We start from the raw sequence: 18,955 nt of genomic DNA, 5'->3' as shown, positions 1-18,955 counted from the left end.
TTTAGGTCTTTCTTATCAATGTTGTTGATAAACAATGATTTCACATAATTCATAACATGAATCTTTCAATATGAGCATGTCGTCTTCATAGAGATATATGATCGTGCAAATATTATTTGTCACTTTCATTCACTTTATACTCATTCGATAACATTAGAATGTCAAATTTTTCATGCCATTCCTCAGGAGTTTATTTTAGACAATTCAAATAATTATCTAACTTATAGACCTTGTTTTCTTGTCCATGAATTGCAAAATTTTTCAGGTTGTTTCATATAGACTTGTTCTTCTAGTTCACCATAAAAAGGCAACTTTCACATCCATTTGGAGTACTATCGAGTTATAAACGGCGGCTAAAGGGACTAGTACTCTTATGGATATGATTTTCGTGACTGGTGAATGAATGTCGAAGAAGTCTATATTTTTCTCTTTTTCTAAAACCTTTGACTACAAGGAAAGCCTTGTATTCATCAACCGTACCATCAGGTTTTAGTTCCTTTTTTTTTCAAAAATCCAAATACAACCGATTGGTTTTGCAACTATGAGACAAGTCAACTAAGTTTCATGTTTTGTTAGACTCTAGAAAATTCATTTCATCGTTTATTGCTTTTTGCCATAATTCAGCATCCAATGAGGATATAACTTCTTTAAGGCTTAATGAATCTTCTTCCAATGTATAAACCAAGTTCATACTCTTTAGCAATTTTAGCTTTCTTACCTCCTTGAGGTTCTATAACATCTCGTATGATGTTTTCATAACTATTTCTAATTACATGAATGTGATTAGATATAGTGCCCCCACTAGTTCTTAATTTTTAGAAGGGATTTTATTTTACCCCCACTAATGTCGTGCTCCCATTAGAGCCCCCACTAGTGCCCCCACTATTCTTTAGTTAAAGGGGTAAATATTTACATAGAATTCGACATCTTTTAAATTCTATGATCACTTTAACATTTAGGTCATAAAACCTATATGTTTCGTTATTTATCGCATACCCGATGAATACATATTCATAGGCTCTACTAGTGAGTTCAACTCTCTTGGGGTCCAGGATCAAAATATAGTCCAGACAATCCCAAGTTCAAAAATAAGACAAGTTGGATTGTCTTTTCTTCAAAAATTTCTTAATTAGAATTTTTGTTCTTAGACTTGGGAACTCTATAAATTTCAATTTTCGTTATAAAAATTGAACATTCAAGCTCATCAATTTTATTTTCCAAAATTCACAGTCATCAATAAATATGATAAAAATATCATTTTATCATTTCTAATTTATGTGTCTTCAAATTAACACATATCATAATTTATTATGTTTAGAGATTCAATTCTCTAAATTCTGATTTATATGAACTTTTGGTTCATATATCTTGACTGCAATAAATAAAATTGTCTAATTATATAACGTTGGAATTGAGTCCAAGTTACTCAAAAATTAAACTTGTTCATGATCAATTTTGATATGTCAAATATTAAAATCACACAACTAATAAAATAGAAGGAGAATTTAATTTTTAACATACCATCAAAGTGCAGTCTTTTCCCACAAGAATGCATGGTACACAAGTCTTTCTTTAAGTCTGAGTTAACTCAGTCTTATTCAATAGAAATCTGAAATTCAGATTCTTTCTTATTTTTATATGAAATATTTGAAACAAATTTCTCATATAATTTCCAATTCATCAAAACGTTTTTCAATTTGATCCATTCATTGATTTTTCAATGTTCATATTTTGTACAGGAAACATTATGATGGTTAAATTGTCTTCTTGTTCGACGGTACATCCCAAACTATTCATTAAAGAGGCTCTGTTGAGAACATGACCGATCAACTTTAACAATTTATTTCTTATCATGATGATGATTATATAATAAGAATTTCATGTTACTGATTCATAAGGAAAAACAACACGTAAGCATGTGTTATTAATTTTCATCCTGAAAATTTTTGAGTTAATCAAGACAAAACCGCAACCTCATGTTATTTTTCTTTTTCAGTCCAAACATTTTCTTATGTTTCACAAACTCGTTTGTTTTATCATTATCAATGATAATCTTAAACTTTTTAGTGTTGTTGTTATATCAACAACAAACACTTCATCGTTTCGGTCGAAATATGTAATTCTTATAGCTTGATTTATCCATAATTTATTTAGGGACAATTTAATCTCAATAAGTAACATCTCCGGTAGACATAGCATATCGAAACGTCTAAAAATTGTTGTTTTTGGATTTCCAAACTGTTAAATTTGAATTTCCAAATTTCTATCATCTACCGAAGTTGTTACTAGGTTGAGTCACGACCAGGTCGCTCTCTTTAAGACGTTTCGTGGCACTACCCAAAGTTGTGCAAGGTAGACTATCAATCACGCCGCCTCCAGGATAAAACAAGCACAGCTACAACTGTTCGATTAACTACTGCACTGTAGAAAAATCGTTCGAGAATTACACCCTCAAAATATGGCTCAATCGTTTGATCGAAGCCACTCGATACGGTACGTAACCGCTCTATTCGAAACCGTTCAAATTAATATGGTATTATTACCATTCTATTATGGTGCTGAGACCACTCAAATATGGTGTTACCACCATTCTAACTTCTCCAAAACATGAATATGGCACTACGACCACTCAAATATGGTGATACCACCATTTCTCATTAAAATAATATAAATATACTGTTAAGATCATTCTTTAATATGATCTTAATAGTACTCAATATTCCGAAGAATCGTATATTATCGAAGGGACTATGAACTTAAGACCAAGGGACTATGGGCTTAAGAACACTCTTAATACCGAAGGGACAGAAAGGAGTAGAAGCAGAAGAAACTTGTTAAAAACAAGTCGGAGGGAGAAGAGAGGAAAAAACACAGGAAGCATCGACTGTGAATTTTCGGTGTAAAGAATCAAATGGGGCGAGCTCTCCTTTTATAGGGAGAGTTTGTAACAAAAAACGAGTGACTTGGGGATTAAGTCTGCTTACTCCTTAAGCAAACGCGTTTTGTTTCTTAATTGGATATATCCGGAAGTTTCTGGATATGCTTTTGGATCGGGTTGGATCGTAACAAATTTATTTGTTACGCGTAGCGCTTACGGATAATGATTAAATTAATTAATTAATTAATTTAACATTTTCAAGTGACAAAAAAATATATATCAATTTTTTTTTAAGCGTTCACCCGTTCACAAAATTGGGTACCCCAAGGGCACACCCTTGGAGGTCACTTTTCCCGTATATAAACACTTACTAGTTGGGGTGACCCTCCAATGTGGGACATTTTTAAGACACACCCACACACTAGTTCTTTCATAGTGTTTTTTTCTTTCCAATTTTTTTCACTAGAATTAACTAGTGTTCCAACACACACAACATACATACATACATACATACATACATACATACATACATACATACATACATACATACATATATATATATATATATATATATATATATATATTTCCTTCAAAATATATATATATATATATATAATTTAATTATTTAAAAATAATATATTTCTAGGCCTTACATCACTTAATCATTTTTAACCCCATATTTAAGGCGCAACACGACGTGACGAGGGGAAGAACACAACACTAAATGTTATGGTCCTTGATCCAATGTAAAATATGCATTAACATGGTAGCGATTAAGTGATGATTTCTTGACCCAGTGTTGGGGGAATACAAACGTAAGAACTTGATGGCGCAAGTTTACTTCTTATACACCTTGGTGGGATTAAGGTAACATTATCTTACCAAGAGAAAAATAGCATTACCAACCTCCTCGATTAAATCTCTAGCTCGTACTAAAATGTTGGCAGCACAACCCATCATTAGAACCGGACTTTTTTGGATTGTGGTATATTTTGGTAAAATATAACCAAAAACCAAAGCTAGAAGCTCTAGAGAATGAATTACTACAGAGATAAATAATAAAGCGGAATAAGATGTAAATTGGAGTGCTTTGATGTCTATTTATAAGGGGTTGTTCGATTCAAATTTGCTTAGCGAACTCATACCTCCCTTGAGAATCAAGTTAACTTTGTTTAAATATCTTCTAAAGTTTAAATGAAAAACCTTAGTGTTGGAACATGTAAGAGTTAACTTAAAATCAGGTTCAGAATTCAGAAGCAACGTGCCACGATGGAGAGCAACGTGCCACGATTGGTGGTTTCAGATCCTGAGGCAAGCACTGGAAAAATCGTGCCACGATGGAATCGTAACGTGGCACGATGGTACGCTGAAGGAAATAAAGAAAACGTATTTTTCAGTGGAGATTTGTTCCATATTTTAAGGGGGTTACTTTTACTATAAATATAAACCTTGTATCAGATGAAAAAAGATGAGTAGAAAACAGGGTTTAGAAGCCGACATAAAAAACTAGGGTTTATAGAGAATTCTCTTGGCAACAACACTAGGGTTGGGTTTGTTTTCGATTCACCTTGAACAAAACACTATTAGGATTGAGTCTCTTGGTCACGGGAAGAGGCTGGGACTTTGGGTAGAATTAGGTTTGAAGACTGATTCTTGTAACCCTCTGACATCTCTTTGTAAAGAAACTCATATCATTATAGTGGAACGGAGAGCTGCTATCTCCCCCAGAGTAGGTCATCATTAGACCGAACTGGGTAAACAGATTCTTGTGCTCTCTCTCTCTCTCTCTCTCTCTCTCTCTCCTCTCTTGCTGTTTTATTTTTGTTTGATTTATTTTTTGTCATCCGCTTCAATTGATTGCTTGGTATTAATTTGCTCCACACATCAAGTTTTTATTGGTGTGATTTTCACATCGAATCCGCAACAATTGGCGCCCACCGTGGGGCAAAGGTCAAATCAATAACCAGGTATCATGGGTTCGAAGTGGGATATTGAAAAGTTTACCGGTAGTAACGACTTCGGGTTGTGGAAGGTAAAGATGAGGGCAATTCTAATTCAACAAAAGTGTGTTGAAGCACTGAAGGGAGAAGCACAGATGCCTGCGCATCTGACACCTGTAGAGAAGACGGAGATGAATGATAAAGCAGTCAGTGCTATCATTCTGTGTCTTGGTGATAAGGTGTTGAGAGAGGTATCAAGGGAGACTACTGCTGTGTTTATGTGGAATAAACTTGATTCATTGTACATGACCAAGTCCTTGGCACATAGACAATGTCTGAAACAACAACTCTACTTTTACCGAATGGTGGAGTCAAAACCTATAATGGAGCAACTGACGGAATTCAATAAGATTATTGATGATTTGGCGAACATAGATGTAAATCTGGATGACGAGGATAAAGCCTAACACCTATTGTGTGCTTTACCTAAGTCCTTTGAGAATTTCAAGGATACAATGCTTTATGGCAAAGAAGGCACTATCACTTTGGAGGAAGTTCAAGCAGCTTTGAGAACCAAAGAGTTAAAACAGAGGAAAGGGGAAAGGCAAGAATTCCAGGTCAAAGGGTGGTGATAATAAAACAAAGTACAAATGTTTTCTTTGTCACAACTATGGTCACTTCAAGAAGGATTGTCCGGAGAGAAAGGGCAATGGAAGTGGTAATCCATCCGTTCAGATTGCAAGTGAAGAGGAAGGTTTTGAGAGTGCTGGAGCACTAACTATGACAAGTTGGGAACCTGAAAGGGGCTGGGTCTTGGACTCTGGATGCTCTTATCACATCTGTCCGAGAAAGGAGTACTTTGAAACTTTGGAGCTGAAAGAAGGTGGAGTTGTTCGCCTTGGTAACAATAAGGCTTGCAAAATTCAAGGTATGGGTACTATCCGTCTCAAAATGTTTGATGACCGTGATTTCCTTTTGAAGGATGTGAGGTATATTCCTGAACTTAAGAGAAATTTAATATCTATAAGCATGTTTGATGGTCTATGATATTGTACTAGAATTGAACGTGGTATGATGAGAATTTCTCATGGTGCATTAGTTATAGCTAAAGGGTCTAAAATACATGGTTTATATATTTTAGATGGTTCCACTGTTATAGGTCATGCATCGGTTGCTAGTGTAGACACTCTGGACATAACTAAACTGTGGCATTTGAGGTTAGGTCATGTCAGTGAGAGGGGTTTAGTTGAACTAGCTAAACAAGGTTTGCTAGGGAATGAAAAATTGAACAAACTAGATTTCTGTGATAATTGCACTTTAGGCAAACAACACAAGGTGAAGTTTGGGGTGGGTGTGCATAAATCTAGTAGGCCTTTTGAGTATGTTCATTCGGATCTTTGGGGTCCAGCATCAGTTAAAACTCATGGGGGAGGTTCATATTTCATGTCTATTATTGATGATTATTCTAGAAGGGTATGAGTTTACATTCTGAAGAATAAAAGTGACGCCTTTGAAAAATTTAAAGAATGGCATACACTTGTAGAAAATCAGATTGGAACTAAACTGAAAGTGTTGAGAACTGACAATGGCCTGGAGTTTGTTTCAGAGCAGTTTAATGAGTTTTGCAGGAAAAGAGGTATAAAGAGGCATAGAACCGTGGCATACATACCTCAACAGAATGGTCTTGCTGAAAGAATGAACAGGACCTTGTTGGAGCGTGTGAGGTGTATGCTGTTGGGAGCTGGATTGTCCAAGAGTTTCTGGGGAGAAGCTGTTAGTACTGCAGCATATTTGATTAACAGATGTCCATCAACAGGGATAGATCTCAAGACACCTATGGAGGTTTGGAGTGGGAGACCGGCAGACTACTCTAATTTGAAAGTTTTTGGAGCTTTAGCATTTGCTCATGTGAGACAAGACAAACTTGATGCTAGAGCTGTGAAGTGTATTTTCATGGGTTATCCTAAAGGTGTGAAAGGTTACAAACTGTGGAAGATGGAACCTGGAGGATCAAAATTTATTATAAGAAGGGATGTTACTTTTGATGAGACCCGCATGGGGATGAAGTGCAAAGACATGGATACAAGCTCAGAAATGGGAATAAAGAAAACTCAGTTTGAGGTGGAGCCTACCACTGATGAAAGGGAAGAGGAGGATGAGACTCTAATACCTGATGAGAGTGAAGGCCAAGGAACAATTGATCCTGACTATCAGCTAGCAAGAGATAGGGAAAAGAGAAAAATTAATCAACCTGATAGATACGGTTATGCTGACCTCTTATGTTATGCTTTGAATGCAGCTGAAGAATTGCAAGACTCGGAACCAAAGAACTTCAGGGAAGCATTAGAAAGCAATGAAAACAAGGACTGGCTGAAGGCAATGAATGAGGAAATACTTTCATTGGAAAAGAACCAGACTTGGAAACTTGTTTCATTACCTAAGAATCAAAGGGTAGTGGGAAGCAAGTGGGTGTTTAAGAAGAAAGAAGGTATACCAGGGGTCGAGGCACCAAGGTATAAGGCAAGACTTGTAGCAAAGGGTTTTACTCAGGTGGAAGGGATTGATTACAATGAAATCTTTTCACCGGTGGTAAAACATTGTTCTATAAGGATACTTATGGCGATTGTTAACATGTATGATCTTGAGTTAGAACAAATGGATGTGAAGACCGCATTTCTACATGGAGAGTTGGAAGAAACTATCTATATGCAACAACCAGAAGGTTTCATGGAAGATAATACAAAAGTGTGTTTGTTGAAGAAATCTTTGTATGGGTTGAAGCAAAGTCTAAGGCAGTGGTATCGTCGGTTTGATGAGTTCCTAGTAAAGGCTGGTTTTGTGAGAAGCAACTATGATAGTTGTGTTTACATGATGAGAAGAAATGAAAAAGTCATTCTCTACCTTCTCCTTTATGTAGATGATATTCTTATGGCAAGTTCTGACATGCAAGAGATTCAGAAGCTCAAGAAAAGATTGAATGATGAATTTGAGATGAAGGATCTTGGTAATGCAAAGAGGATACTTGGTATGGATATCATAAGGGACCGAAACAAAGGTGAGCTGTTCTTATCTCAGCAAGGTTACTTGAGGAAAGTGGTGGAGCGGTTCAGAATGAATGATTCTAAAGTCGTTGGCACTCCTCTTGGCCATCACACAAAGTTGTCAATAAAGCAGTGTCCTCAATCCGATGAAGAGAAAAGCAAGATGGAGGGTACTCCCTATGCAAGTGGGGTTGGAAGCATCATGTATGGTATGGTTTGTAGTAGACCGGACTTATCCTATGCAATAAGTGTGATAAGTCGGTTTATGGCAAATCCGGGTCAAGTGCACTGGCAAGCTTTGAAGTGGGTTTTGAGATATTTGAATGGGACTTTGAAAGGTGGTCTGAAGTATACAAGGTCACAACCAGGAAGGGATGCTTTGGAAGGATATGTGGATGCGGACTATGCAGGTAATGTAGACACTAGAAAATCTTTGTCTGGATTTGTGTTTACATTGTTCGGTACAGCAGTAACTTGGAAGGCAAATCAACAATCAATTGTAGCTCTTTCAACAACTCAAGCAGAGTACATAGCCCTTGTTGAAGGGGTCAAGGAAGCCATATGGTTGAAAGGTATGATTGGAGAAATGGGGATTAGTCAAGGGTGTGTGAAGATACATTGTGCTAGCCAAAGTGCCATTCATTTGGCAAATCATCAGGTCTATCATGAAAGAACAAAACACATTGACATTCGTTTGCACTTTGTTAGAGACATGATTGAGACAAAGGATATCATGGTGGAGAAAGTGGAATCGGAAGAAAATCCAGCTGACAGGTTCACCAAATCATTACCAAGATCAAGATTCAAGCATTGCTTGGACTTGATTAACTTCACTGAAGAACAGATGAAGGTTGGAGAGAGCAGCAAGGTGATTGATGGTTAAATTGGCATCATCACTGATTTGAAGTCAAGGTGGATAATTGTAAGAGTTAACTTAAAATCAGGTTCAGAATTCAGAAGCAACGTGCCACGATGGAGAGCAACGTGCCACGATTGATGGTTTCAGATCCTGAGGCAAAGCACTGGAAAAATCGTGCCACGATGGAATCGTAACGTGGCACGATGGTACGCTGAAGGAAATAAAGAAAACGTATTTTTCAGTGGAGATTTGTTCCATATTTTAAGGGGGTTACTTTTACTATAAATATAAACCTTGTATCAGATGAAAAAGTAGAAAACAGGGTTTAGAAGCCGACATAAAAAACTAGTGTTTATAGAGAATTCTCTTGGCAACAACACTAGGGTTGGGTTTGTTTTCGATTCACCTTGAACAAAACACTATTAGGATTGAGTCTCTTGGTCACGGGAAGAGGCTGGACTTTGGGTAGAATTAGGTTTGAAGACTGATTCTTGTAACCCTCTGACATCTCTTTGTAAAGAAACTCATATCATTATAGTGGAACGGAGAGCTGCTCTCTCCCCCAGAGTAGGTCATCATTAGACTGAACTGGGTAAACAGATTCTTGTGTTCTCTCTCTCTCTCTCTCTCTCTCTCTCTCTCTCTCTCTCTCCTCTCTTGCTGTTTTATTTTTGTTTGATTTATTTTTGTCATCCGCTTCAATTGATTGCTTGGTATTAATTTGCTCCACACATCAAGTTTTTATTGGTGTGGTTTTCACATCGAATCCGCAACAGAACAAAATATGTTTAACAATGAACCTTAAAGAGTTTTGATGATAACAAGGTATTAAAAATTGTCAATTGGACTAGCTAATATTTGTTCAAGTGTACATGACCATAGTTAAAAATTTACGTCACATAAAGGTTCTGAAGAACAAAAGAGAGCTAAGGAATCAAGAAAAGGAAGCTTTAAAGCATCTGAAAAGAAGTGCTCCTGAAGACCAGAAGTGCTCTTGAAGAATGATGACGTCATCAGAAGCTGAAAGTCATCAGACGCTGAAGTTCATCAGAAACAAGTAGTTCAGAAGCGACTTCATCAGAAGCTGAAGCTCGTCAGAAGCTGATAATCACCACAAGCTGAAGATTCAAGAATCAACACTTTAAAAGCTGTCTATTGGATTCGAAAGCAATGCAAAAGACTAGTGGAACGTTGTAACGGTCATTTTGGTGAAGATTTGAAGGCATTGGAAGCTTATCTTCAAAGAACGTTGACAATGTACTATGTACGAACTGTACAACCACCTTCTCCACTACTCTGTTTTGTGTCCACACTACAAGACAAGAAAACAGCTCCAGAATACAGCTATGCCTGCAAAGATGTTCCTTTGTATTAGGAATGGATTTCAAATTGGTTCTTCATAGGACAACAACCAAATCAAGCAAAAGATCATTGGTGAAAGATCAAGCTTCAACAACGACTCTTTTGATGTGTTGGCAATTTCACAACGTCTCTTTCACACCTCTATATAAAGGAGTGAAGACTTAGAGTTTGGTATACGACTCAACTACAATTTACAAGCGCCAAAACTCTGCTGAAATTGTTCTGCTTTGAAAGTCACTTAGAATTTCTGTTTTCAAGTTCATATTCTAGAAATTCTTAAGTCTTAGAGTCTGTATCTAATTTGTATTGTGAGCATCTCTGATTGTATATCAAGTGTTCAATCTCAAACATTTTTCTTTGTAATCTTGTTTGATTAGGAAGTCTCTTGCAGTTGTGCTTGAGCATAGAAGTCTCTTGATTGTGTTCTTGAGCATATGAAGACTCTTGCAAGGTGTGCTTGAGCCAAGGAAGTCTCTTGCTGTGTGCTTGAGCAATTGTAATCAGATATTACATTTTAGTGAAATCTCCTTGGAAGTGCAAGGGGGACTGGACTACTTCTGGATTGTGGAAGGAACCAGGATAATTGCTGTGTCTTTCTTCTCTCTCTCTCTCTCTCTCTCCCCCTCCCTCTCTCTGTTTTTATCCGCTGCGTTCAGATTCTGATTATCACTTCAGAAGCTGTCTTACTTAGATTCTGACCAGTGTGTTTCAGTTTTTTAGAGAAACGAAGAATTTTTTAAAAACACAATTCAACCCCCCCTTCTTGTGTTTTTCTCACCTTCAATTGGTATCTAGAGCCTTGGTCTGTTGTCTTAACATTTAACAGTGTAACAGTAAAAGATCTGAGAAAAACATGTCTGGTGAAACTCCTACTCCTAGTGGATCTGGTCATACTAGGCATCATATTGTTGCATATGATTATAGTGACAGTAAGAAATCCAGTGTAGGAAAGATTCTTAAGTTCAATGGAGACGCTGAAGAATTTTCTTGGTGGAAAACCAACTTCTACAGTTATATCATGAGTCTAGACAAAGAACTTTGTGATATACTTGAAGAAGGTGTTGGTGACTTGGTTCTTGATAAAGAAGGAGCTGCTGTTGATAGAAAGAAACATACGCCTGAATTGAAGTAACTTTACAAGAAGCATCATATTATCAGAGGAGCTCTTGTCAATGCTATACCTAAAGCAGAGTACATGAAGATGAGTGAAAAATCCACTGCTAAAGCTATGTTTGCTTCTCTCTGTTCTAACTATGAAGGCAGCAAAAAGGTCAAGGAAGTAAAAGCTCTTTTGTTGGTTCATCAGTATGAGTTGTTCAAGATGAAGGATGATGAAACCATCGAGGAGATGTACTCAAGGTTTCAGACTCTAGTCTCTGGATTGCAAATACTGAAGAAGAGTTATGTTGCTTCTGACCATGTGAGCAAGATACTCAGAAGTTTGCCTGCTAGATGGAGACCAAAGGTGACTGTCATTGAGGAATCTAAAGATTTAAACACTTTAAGTGTTGAAGATCTTGTTAGTTCTCTCAAAGTTCATGAGTTAAGTCTTAATGAACATGAGTCTACTAAGAAGAGTAAATCAATAGCTCTTCCATCCAAAGACAAGTCATAAAAAGCTCTCAAAGTAGTTGAATCTGAAGAAGAAGAACCATCTGGTTCAGGCTCTGAAGAAGATGCTACTGAGATGGCTATGCTCTCCAACAGACTGCAGTATCTGGCCAGGAAGAATAGAAAGTTTCTGACCAAGAGGAGTAGTTTCAGAAGCTCAAAGAAAGAAGATTAGAAGGGTTGCTTCAACTGTAAGAAGCCTGGACATTTCATTGCTGATTGCCCTGATCTTCAGAAGGAGAAGTCAAAGGACAAGTCAAAGAAGTCAACCTTCAAACCAAGCAAATTCAAGATGCAGATTAAGCAGAGTTTAATGGCAACATGAGATGATTTGGGAAGTGAATCTGGATCTGATAAAGAGGAAGCTGATGAAGATGCAAAGATAGCTGTTGGGTTGGTAGCAACAGCAACTTCAGAAGCTGGATCAGATTCAGACTCAGAAGAAGAAAACGGGGTATATTTTAAAATTCCCAAAGAAGAATTGATTGAGTCTCTTAAAGAACTCCTTACACATTTTGAAGTAAGAACCAATGAGTTGAAGGATTTAAAAGAAAAATATGTTGATTTAATGAAACAACAAGAATCAACTCTATTGGATCTGAAGGCTACCGAAGAAGGATTTAGAGGCTTTGACTTCATTTGTAAAACTTATGAAGATAAGCTCAGGTTCTTGTGTCAGAAGCTACAAGAAAAGTGTAATGGAAAACCTTTAAGCAACCATGAAATTGCGTTTGAAGATTTTATCATGTCTGGCATTGACAGAAGTAGAGTTGCTTCTATGATTTATAGCATTTACAGAAACAATGGTAAAGAGATTGGTTTTTCAGGAGGGAAACCAAATGAAACCAGTCTCAAGGCATGTTGTGAATGCATCAAGGAAGGATTGAAAACCTTCTTTGTACCTGAAGGTGCTGAGTTGGAAACTATTGTTCAATCAGAACCTGAAGCTTCTAGTTCTAAGGCTAAGAATACCTCAAAGCCAAAGAACTCCAAGCCAAAGGTTGTGATTAAATCTGATTCTAAGATTTCAAAGATCAGGATTCTAAAGAGATCAGAACCTGTTCCTCAGAGTCTGGTGAAACCAAAACCTGAGGTTCTGAAGTCTAAGTTTCAGAAGAAGACAGTTACAGCTTCTGAAGTACCTAAATCAAAGGTTGATAAACCTGAGGTAATGGTTAATCAGAAGCAATAAAACTTACAGCACAAGGTACAAGAAGTGAAGAGTAAAGCCTCAAGTACTAACCTTCTAGGACCCATAGGACAATGGGTACCTAAATCTAAACTTGTGAAAAATGCAGATATGTCTAAAAGCAAAGCCAAAGCAGAAATCATGGTACCTAGACAACGGTTGCTCAAGACACATGACAGGAGAGAAGTCCATAATCCTCAACCTAACAATGAAAGAAGGAGGAAATGTGAAGTTTGGAGGCAACCAGTCTGACAAGATCATCGATACAGGTACTATTGGTAATTCCTCTACCTCAATAAATAATGTATGGTTGGTAGATGGTCTTGAACATAACCTTTTGAACATTAGTCAATTTTGTGATAATGGTTATGATGTGTTATTTGAAAAAGCCAACTGTACTGTAATCAACAAGGAAGACAAATCCATTGTGTTCAAGGGAAAGAAGATAGAAAATGTCTACAAAATCAATTTTTCTGAACTGGTTGACCAGAAGGTAATTTGCCTTCTATCAGTGAATGATAAGAAATGGATGTGGCACAGAAGGTTGGGACATGCTAACTGGAGATTAATCTTTAAGCTTAGTAAGTTACAACTTGTCAAAGGGCTACCTGACATTGACTATCATTCAGATGCACTCTGTGGTGCATGTCAGAGATGGAAAATTGTGAAATCATCTTTTAAAAATAAAGACATTGTTTCAACCTCCAGACCCTTAGAACTATTCCATATTGATTTATTTGGACCAGTCAGTACTGCATCCTTATATGGAAGTAAATATGGATTAGTCATTGTTGATGATTATAGCAGATGGACTTGGGTGAAATTCCTGAGAAGTAAAGATCATGCATATGATGTATTCAGTAACTTCTGCACACAAATTCAATCTGAAAAAGAATCAAAAATTTTAAAAATCAGAAGTGATCATGGTGGAGAATTTGGAAACGAGCCATTTGAAGCTTTTTGTGAAAAACATGGAATTTTCCATGAATTCTCTTCTCCTAGAACTCCACAACAAAATGGGGTTGTAGAAAGAAAGAATAGAACTTTACAAGAAATGGCCAGAACCATGATCCATGAAAACAATTTAGCAAAACATTTTTGGGCAGAAGCAGTGAATACATCATGTTATGTCCAAAATAGGATCTATATCAGACCTATCTTGGAGAAAACAACATATGATCTCTTTAAAGGAAGAAAACCCAATATCTCTTACTTTCATCAATTTGGATGTACATGTTACATTCTAAATAACAAGCTCTACCTAAAGAAATTTGATGCCAAGGCCCAAAGAGGAATCTTCTTAGGTTACTCTGAAAGGTCAAAGGCATACATAGTGTATAATTCAGAAACACTTTGTATTGAAGAATCTATGCACGTTAAATTTGATGACAAAGAGCTTGAAGATAAAACTTCAAAGCAAGATGAAAGTTTTGCAGAGATACAGGTTCTTGAAGATACTCCAGAACCTGATCAGATAGCTGAATCTGAAGATAGTCCAGAAGCTGAACCCACATCAGAAGCTCAAGATGAAGCTGCTTCTGATGAAGCTACTTCTGATGAAGCACAAGATGGCTCACATCAAGCAGATCCTCCCAGAAACACATTCAAGCACAAGTCTTCACATCCTGAGGATCTAATCATTGGAAACAAAGATAGTCCTAGAAGAACAAGATCATACTTCATAAAAGAAGATTCAATGATTGGACTGATATCAATGATTGAACCTACAACAGTTGATGAAGCACTTTCAAATGATGGATGGATCTTAGCTATGCAAGAAGAGTTGAATCAATTTCAAAGAAATGATGTGTGGGATCTGGTACCCAAACCTCAGCACAAGAACATTATTGGAACAAAATGGGTATTCAGAAACAAGTTGAATGAGCAAGGAGAAGTAACAAGAAACAAAGCAAGACTTGTTGCACAAGGTTATAGTCAACAAGAAGCATTGATTACACTGAAACATTTGCTCCAGTTGCAAGATTGGAAGCAATCAGGTTACTTCTTTCCTATGTAGTTAATCATGGCATAATATTATATCAAATGGATGTCAAGAGTGCATTTCTTAATGGTGTCATAGAAGAAGAAGTGTTTGTCAAGCAACCTCCTGGTTTTGAGGATTTTAAGCATCCTGACCATGTTTTTAAACTGAAGAAATCACTATATGGCTTGAAACAAGCTCCTAGAGCTTGGTATGATAGACTGAGTAATTTCTTAATCAAAAATGATTTTAAAAGAGGTCAGGTTGACACAACACTCTTCAGAAGGATTCTTGAGAAAGATATTCTTGTTGTGCAAATATATGTTGATGATATAATATTTGGTTCTACTAATGCATCTCTTTGCAAGGAATTTTTTAAGTTAATGCAGGATGAATTTGAAATGAGCATGATGAGAGAGCTGAAGTTCTTCCTGGGCATTCAAATCAATCAATGCAAAGATGGAGTTTATGTTCATCAAACAAAGTATACAAAGGAGCCTCTGAAGAAGTTCAAGCTTGAAGATTGTAAAGTGATGAATACTCCAATGCATCCTACATGCATCTTAAGCAAAGAAGATGAAGGAGCAAAAGTAGATCAGAAGCTGTACAGAGGTATGATTGATTCTTTGTTATACCTCACTGCATCTAGGCCATATATTTTATTCAGTGTATGCTTGTGTGCAAGATTCCAATCAGATCCTAGAGAATCTCATTTGACTGCTGTCAAGAGAATCTTCAAGTATTTGAAGGGAACAACTAATCATGGACTCCTTTATAGGAAATCCTTAGATTATAAGCTATTTGGATTCTGTGATGCTGATTATGCTGGTGATAGAATTGAAAGAAAGTCAACCAGTGGCAATTGTCAATTTCTGGGTGATAATCTGATATCTGGGCTAGCAAAAGACAAACAACTATTGCTATGTCTACAGCAGAAGCAGAATACATTTCAGCTGCAAGTTGTTGTACACAACTACTTTGGATGAAACATCAGTTGGAAGACTATCAGATAATTGCTAACAATATTCCCATTTATTGTGATAATACTGCTGCTATTTGTTTGTCTAAAAATCCAATTTTGCATTCAAGAGCTAAGCAGATTGAAATCAAACACCACTTTATCAGAGACTATGTTCAAAAAGGAATTTTAGATATACAATTCATTGATACTGAGAATCAATGGGCTGATATATTTACTAATCCTTTAACTGTTGAAAGATTTGATTTTATAAAGAAAAATTTGAACATGCATTACGTGTCTGATTAAAGCTTGCTTGCTCTTGAATATGATTTTTGGTTCTGAAGTCTGTTCAGAAGCGTTGGTCCATCAGAAGCTCTTTATTGAGGTTCTGAGGAAAATATGCTTCTGATGATGACGTCAGCATCTGAAGTCCAGAAGCTGGATTTTGTGCTTCTGAATAGTAGAGTTAGTGGAAACGTTGGAAGTTACTTTTTATGGTAACTCCTGGCCCACTAACTTGGCAGTTTTTCTGAGGACTTCTGACATGGCTTATTTGTATTGGTGTATAACTTAAAAGGGCAATGATGATTTAAAAGCTTTGAAAGTACTTTCACGCGCCCCCAATTGTCATTAATGTTATGTTTGTTTGTCTCTTTTACTGAATTGCAATCGTTTTTACTTTTAACACATTGTCAAATTCACACACTACTCACTTCACAACAAACACTTCATCTTTCAAACCTGTTCTTACGAAGTAAGCGCAATCTTTAAACCTAGAACCCAAAATCATCATCATCATCAATGGCCTCATCAAGCTCAAATCAAGTGAATCCAGAATCTTCATCATGCATGCAACAACAACAAGGTGCTCCAGAACCGGGGTTAGTAATCAAACCAAAAACCATGTCCATACCGGTTGAATCTCTAAAGATTCAAATAGAGAACCCAGTGGACTTCACCTCAGTTGAGAGATTCAAGGTGGACATGGAGAAGTTCTTCAAACCTCAGAAGCTATATGGTTACTTCCGTATGTTGAATGGACCAACATATGAGAATTTGGTCAAGGATTTCTGGCTTAGGGCTAAAGTTTACGACTGAGAAGCTGCAAGATTAGAGGAGAATCAGGCTGTAGAGAGAGACTCTAGTCTGAAGGGGAAGACCAGAGAGGAAATGGGTTTAAAACCATTTAAGGATATGAAGATAAGATCAGCTGTGATGGGTATTCCAGTAACCATCACTGAAAAAACAATTTCGAGAGCTTGCAGGGTTTCTGCTAAAGGCAAATTTCAGTGGGATGTCAGCAAGGAAGATGTCCTGTTGGAAGGTTACGCAAGATTATTTCTGAAAGGAAATCCAAAGGCTAGAATGACGAAAATGGAGGATTGTCACAGGCTGCTTCTTAAGTTCTGCACAAATTGCTTCTTTCAAAGAGGAGGAGGGGCTGATCAACCTAATCAGGATCATCAATTGGCTTTGTACTTCATGGCCACGTTTGAAAGGATAAACACTCCAAGATACCTCATGCATCATATGTGCTGGGCTATCAAAGAAGGAATTAACAAGGGAAGAAAAAAAAAACTCAAGCAAGATGTGATAAGTAAACTCGACAATACCAAAAATAAAAGGGATAATATCCTTAAAAAAAATAAAAAGTAAAAGGATAATAGTTATTTTGGTCTTTGAATGTGTAATGAGCCGTCACAATAGTTTTTGAATGTATCAAAATTTTAAATTAGTCGTTGATTGTGCACTCATTTAATCAAAATAGTCCCTCGCGTTAAAATGTTCCGTTAATATTTTCATATTAGTCTATCAATACTTACTCATTGCTAGAAAATAACTAGAGACTATTTTGACTAACGGTATGTACAATCATAGACTATTTTAAAATTTTGATACATTGAAAACTATTATGGTTACCATTACATATCCCGATACCAAATTGGCTATTACCCCCAAAAGAAAACAATTATATTAGCTTCAATCACTAAATGGTGTATGATTATAAAAACTTAATTGTTATTGGAGTGTTGTTTAATTTGAAGTTGACGAAATTTCGGATTTAGGTGATTTAAGAGAAATTTCAGATTGGAAATGAGTTTCTGCGTGAGTTAACTCACACAGAAGTATTTTGGTCTTTTCAATGAGAAAATCTTGTGTGGTCTTGGTCTACACAAGTTGTATTTGGTCACACAAAGAAAAAAAAAAGAAGAGAGAGAAGAAAGAAGAGAGAGAAAATGGAGAAGAGAGAAGAGAAGAGAGAGAAGGAAAAAACTTGTGTGTGTGACTAAAACCAAAATTCTTGGTCCTGGTCCACACAAGTGTTTCTATGCACTGAGAGCGAGCAAAAAGTGTTGAGTAAAGAGCAGAATTCAAGATTACGGGTTAACACACAATAATTAGCATTGGGTAAGTGGCTATGTGAGTTTTTATTAAGAAGTCAATTCATGAATACATCCTGGGTAATACCACGTGTCTTTTTATAATTTGTCAAAAAAAGTGTCTTTTTAGAAGATGTCCTCTTCATTCTTATTAGCCTTTAGAATTGCTGACTGCTTTTTACTAGCTTTAATAGAGGGTCAAAAAATCTGTCTCACGATTTCTTCTATATCTCTATGGGGGTGGCACTTTGGTGACATAATGTCACCCATACAACACATCTGGGCCACACAACACAACCCTTTGTGTGACCCAGATTTAATGTCACGGTGACATTATGTCACCAAAGTATTATCCATCCCTATGGTGATATAACTTTCGTACTTCAACAAAATTATAGCGTAGGATAATCAATGGATTCTCGACACTACCAAAAAATGATTAAAAACACTACCAAAAAAAATCAATGGATTCTCGTACTTAAATAATTTTTTGAAGATGATCCAAAGTAAAGTATCATAAAATTAAAGAAATGAATAACCAAATCTAATTTAATTTATTACAAAAGATCAAAGATGTGACTTTACTTTGTGTTGTTTTTGGATTTCTAAACTATTGTATTTGGATTTCCAAATTCTATTATCTACCGAAGTTGTTACTAGGTTGAGTCACGACCAGGTCGCTCTCTTTAAGACGTTTCGTGGCACTACCCAAAGTTGTGCAAGGTAGACTATCAACCACGCCGCCTCCAGGA

Source organism: Medicago sativa, chromosome 5, assembly GCF_051527215.1.
Source record: "Medicago sativa cultivar Bolivia chromosome 5, Bolivia_mono, whole genome shotgun sequence".
Lineage (NCBI taxonomy): Eukaryota > Viridiplantae > Streptophyta > Magnoliopsida > Fabales > Fabaceae > Medicago > Medicago sativa.
The sequence above is the reverse complement of the archived record's forward strand: the minus strand, read 5'-3'. Positions refer to the sequence as shown.